Raw genomic sequence first — 5,296 nt, forward strand, 5'->3', positions numbered from 1 at the left:
TTAAACATATCATGTACTGCTAAGAAAAAAATAGGTCTGTTTTGGAGAAGGTGAAACCAAGTCTCTCCATGGAGGCTAGGATTTTGAAGCTCCAACTCACTTACTTTGGGAATGTGGCCAGGAGAAATCGGTCCTTGGAGAAGGACATCATGCTCAGAATTATGGAGAGGGTGATCCGGGATGAGAAGGATTTATACAGTAACTGGGGCATTGGGGTTGGTGTGTCAGAATTAATGAGACTAGCTCAGGACAGGGAAGAGTTGAGAATGAACTGCTGTATGTAGGGTCACTATGCATCCCAGGTGACTCAACCAATAACATTCTATGACGGGTTTGAAAGCAGGAGTGGTATCCACTTCTTAAATAACTTGCCTCCAGAAACTCTATGAACTTTGATAAATGTCTATATTTGTAGAGGGGCTTTCAGCCTTTTGTTCATAGGGTTGCTATGAGTCATACTTGACTTGAAGGCAATCAACAACAACAACAACACTGTAATACATGACTTAGTAATTTACTGTCTTTGTCTTCAAGGAGTATTATGATTACACTTCTAACACAGATGGATTTTTCTTTTGTCAGTAAAAGTATATAAAATATTTTCTTTTGCTAATTCTTCGATTCAAAAGCTTAGATTTGTCTTTGTCTTTCTGTATTTATTGTCCAAAATTCATATGCATTTACTCTGACTGTAAATATTATGATTTATGTTGTTGTTGTTGTTCTTACGTGCTATCGAGTTGCCAGTAACTCATAGTTACCCTATGTACAACAGCCCTCAACCCTGCTCTGTCCTGTGTATCTCATTGTCTCTGACACAGCCACCCCTATTATTCCAGTCACTGAATCAATCCACCTCATAGAGGGTCTTCCTCTCCTGAGCTGTCCTTCCATCCTCTCAAGCAAGATGTCCCTCTTCAAGGACTGGTCCCTCCTTGCAACATGTCTAAAATATGTCAGACAAAGCTTCAGAATTCTTGCTTCCAAGAAGTAGCCTGGTTTAACCCTCTCCATGATGAACTTTTTCTTTTTCTTAGCAATCCATGGTATATTCAATACTATCCAAAAGCACCACAGTTCAAAGGCATCACCTCTCCTTCTATCCTCCCTAGTTATTGTACAGTTCTCTGAAGCATAGAAAGTAATTGTAAAGACCATGGCCTGAATTAGGTCCACTTTCATCTCCACAGTGACACCATTGCCCTTAAGTACTCTGGAGAGGTTCCTAACAGCAGACTTTCCTCATCACGATACATCATTTAATTTCCTGGCTGCTGGTGCCAAGAGTGTTGACTGTGGAGCCAAGCTGACTAAAGCTGTTAACAATCTCAATCTCTTCACCACCCATCCTGATGCTGCCAATTGGCCCAGTGATGAAAATCTTTGTCTTCTTGATATTGAGCCTCAATCCATATTGAGGTCTGTAGTCCTTGACCTTCTGCAGGAAGCACTTCAGGTCCTCTCCAGCTTTAGCAGGCATGGTGTGTAATCTGCGTAATGTAGATTGTTGATGAATCTTCCACCAATCCTGATGCCATACTTCTCGTAGAGCCCAGCCTCCCAGATAATCTGTTCTGCATATAGGTTGAAAAGGTATGGAAATAGGACATGTTACTGGCATACACCCTTTCCAGTTTTGAACCATGAGGTGTTAGTTGCACTTTAGTTCTCAGATTGAAATTTTAATAAGTTCTTTTCTAATCAGTCTGTTTTAAAAGAACAGAGAGAAAGAGAAGCAGAAATAACTAGAGTTATAGATGGCGGTAGAAAAAGAAAATAAAGAGAAGTTAGAAAACAACAAATAGAGACAGATCAAAAGAAAACAACAAGACAGAGTCAGAGAAAGAGATTTAGGTAAATAGATAGGTAAAGATAGATAGATGATAGATAAATAGATAAATAAATATGGACTGACAGATAAATAGGTACAGAGGCAGAGATAGAAACAGAGGTAGACTTAGATATAGAAAGATGAAAAGATATATTGACAGAGGAAGAGAGACATACAGAGAGTGATAGAAAGAGAAAGAGACAGAAATATTAATTAAAATAGAGAGATAGGGAGAGAAAGTATACATACATAAGTAGACATACAGAAGGATATATAAATAGGTAGAGAGAGAGAAAGAGAGAGAGAGAGAATTATGTATAGATAGAAATGCTCCCATCTCCCCTCCCTTTTATAAACATGATTAAAATGGACCCTATCACAAAGGACTGTGTTGTAAGCCACAGGATATCAATACACATGCAAGGAAGGCTTATTACTACTATTACCATTCAAATATGTGCAGCAACCATAGCCAAAGAAGAGAAAATAAACTTTTATCAATTTTTGCAGCCAGAACACTATTGAACATGCAACCAGGATACACTAATAGTAATGGATGACTAGAGTGCAAAAGTTGGGAACAAAGAAAAGTGAATAGTCAGAAAACATGAATTTGGTGACAAAAATTAGATTGGAATAGAATGTTAGAATTTTGCACAATTAATTATTCATTGCAAATACATTTAAGAAACATAAATGATGACTATGCACATAGACAGCACCTGATGGTATACACAGAAATCAGATTGATTATGTCATGGACAAAAGATGCTGGAGAAGCTCAGTATTAGCTGTGAAAACTAGATCAGGTGCAGATTATGGAACAGATTATTAACCACTTACATGCAAATTCAAGTGGAAGCTAAAGAAAATGAAAATAAATGCATTAGAACCAAAATTTGACCTTGATTCTATCCAACCTGAATTTAAAAACCTTCTCAGGAAGAGGTTTGAAGCATTGAACAGTAATGAAGGAAGACCAGATAAACTGTGGGAAGATATCAAGAATATCATCTATGAAGAAGGCAAAAGCTCATTATAAAGACACAGGAGGAAGGAAAGACTGAGATAGATGTTGGAAGGGACTCTGAATGCTGCACGAGAACTCTGATATGTCAAAGCAGGGGGAAGAAATCAGGAAGTTAAGGAGCTGAGTAGAAGAGTACAAACTGTAGCTCGAGAATAAAGCAAAGTAGCATAATGAAATGTACAAAGAGCTACAGTAAAAAATCAAAACGATAGAACTTGCTTGTTGTTGTTGTGAAGTGCCATCGAGTGTTAGGCGACTTATAGCGACCCAATGAATGAAAGTCCTCGACACTTGCATGACTTTCATCCTTTCTCCAGGTTCATAGGGTTTCCGGAGGCAAGCTGCTTACGGAAGTAGATGCCACTCTTGCTTCCAAGCTTGTTTTAATCTTGGAGCTCCACCCAACACCATCCACCATGGGTAACCATTATCACATTTGACAACGACGCTTCACAGCAACCACACGTTACCCCTGTACAGCAAGTAGACACACCAGGTCTATATGACCTAGAAGAATGTTTGACCAAAAACAATGAAAAACAGGTCTTGAGGGCCACCGACTAGAGTCCCCCACCTTTGGCTTGGGAGCATCACTTCTGGTCCATAAGGCCAACTGGTCTCTCTCTATGTTATTAAGTGCCATTGAGTCTTAGGCAACTCATAGCTACCCTATGAAAGAAAGTCCTCAACACTTGCGTGACTTTCATCCTTTCTCCAGGTTCATAGGGTTTCCAGAGGCAAGCTATTTACTGAAGTGGATGCCACTCCTGCTTCCAAGCTTGTATTAATCGATGAACTTGCTTGGCATTTCTTTTTTTTTTTCATATGCAAGGTTGTTTTTATTGAAGTTTATACAGAGATTATCACTAGTTCAGGTATCACTTCCTTTGACAGGCAGGCACCACATTCTAATCAACATGTAAAGAAGCATCAATGATTTCACAACTACTTGGAGTAAAGTATCTCTACTTGGCAGTTAACATTAATATCAAGTATTTCAAGGAACTGGTAAATGAATAAACTAATGAAACTGAAGAACAAATTTAAGCTTCATGATGTGTGGATCACAACAAATTGTGGCTAACAACTGGGAAGAAAGGGAATTCCACAATATCTGAATGTGCTCATGTGCAACTATGCTTGGGCCATAAAGTAGCCTCAGAATGGAGCAAGGAAACAATGCATGGTTCAAAATTATGGAAAGCAAGGAAAGGAGTATGTTCTATCTCCTTATCTTTTCAATTTAAATGTGGAACAGATGATTCAAGAGGCTGGGCTTTATGAGGAGGATTGTAGAATCAGAATTGAAGGAAGACTCATAGACAATCTTTATTATGCAGATGACACAACCTTGATTGCTAAAACAGAGGGAGGCGTGAAGGATTTGTGGCAGGTCAAAGCCTGCAGTCTTCAATATTGATACAAGCTCAACAGTAAGAAGACAAAGATTTTCATCATTGGACTATTTGGCAGCACCATGCTAGATGGAGAAAAGATTTAAATTATTATCAATTTCATCTGTGTGTGTTCACAATTAACACTCTTGGCATCAGAAGTCAGGAAATCAAAAGATTAATTGCATTGGAAAAATTTGCTGTCAGGGACCTCTCTAAAGTGCTAAAGAGCACCGAGGTCAACCTGGAGACAGGTTGTGTGCCTGATCTAGGCCATGGTCTTTACAATCAATTTCTTTGCATCTGATAGCTGGGCAAAGACTAAGGATGACAGAAGGATCAATGCCTTTGGGTTGTAGTGCTAGAGAAGACTGTTGAACTGTCTTCATGGACTTGGACTCTTCTTAGACTTCATGGACTACAAAGATATCAAATAAGTTTGTCCTGGAGAAGGTGAAACAAAGTTTCTGCTTGGAAGCAAGGATTTTAAAGCTCTGTCTCACATACTTTGGGCATGTTGCTTAAGAGGGACAAATCCTTGGAGAAGGACATCAGACCTGAAGGGTGGAGAGAGAGCTCAGGAGAGGAAGACCCTAGATGAAATAGTTTGACACAGTGACTGGGGTAATGTATGTGTGTCAGAGACAGTAAGAATGGCTCAAGATTGGCCAGGGTTGAAAGCTATTCTACTTAGGTGGCTATGCATTGCAAGCAACTTAATAGTGCATAACAAGAACAACAATATATATGACCCTACATATAACAGCTCTGAAGCCTACTCTGTCCTGAGCTAATTTCATTGTCTTTGACATACCCACCACTATTTTCCCAGTCATTGTGTCAATCCATCCCATCCAAGGTCTTCCTCTCCTGTGCTGTCTCTCCACTCTTCTTAATATAATTTTCTTCTCCAAGGACTGGTCCCTCCTGGCAACCTCTAAATAGAAATAGAAAGATATGTAGATACAGATAGACACATAGAAAACCAACGAGAGAGAAAAAGAGAAAAGAGTTTTACACACACACACACACACACACACA

Source organism: Elephantulus edwardii, unplaced genomic scaffold (assembly GCF_000299155.1).
Source record: "Elephantulus edwardii isolate Elephantulus edwardi_28Jun2011 unplaced genomic scaffold, EleEdw1.0 scaffold00327, whole genome shotgun sequence".
Lineage (NCBI taxonomy): Eukaryota > Metazoa > Chordata > Mammalia > Macroscelidea > Macroscelididae > Elephantulus > Elephantulus edwardii.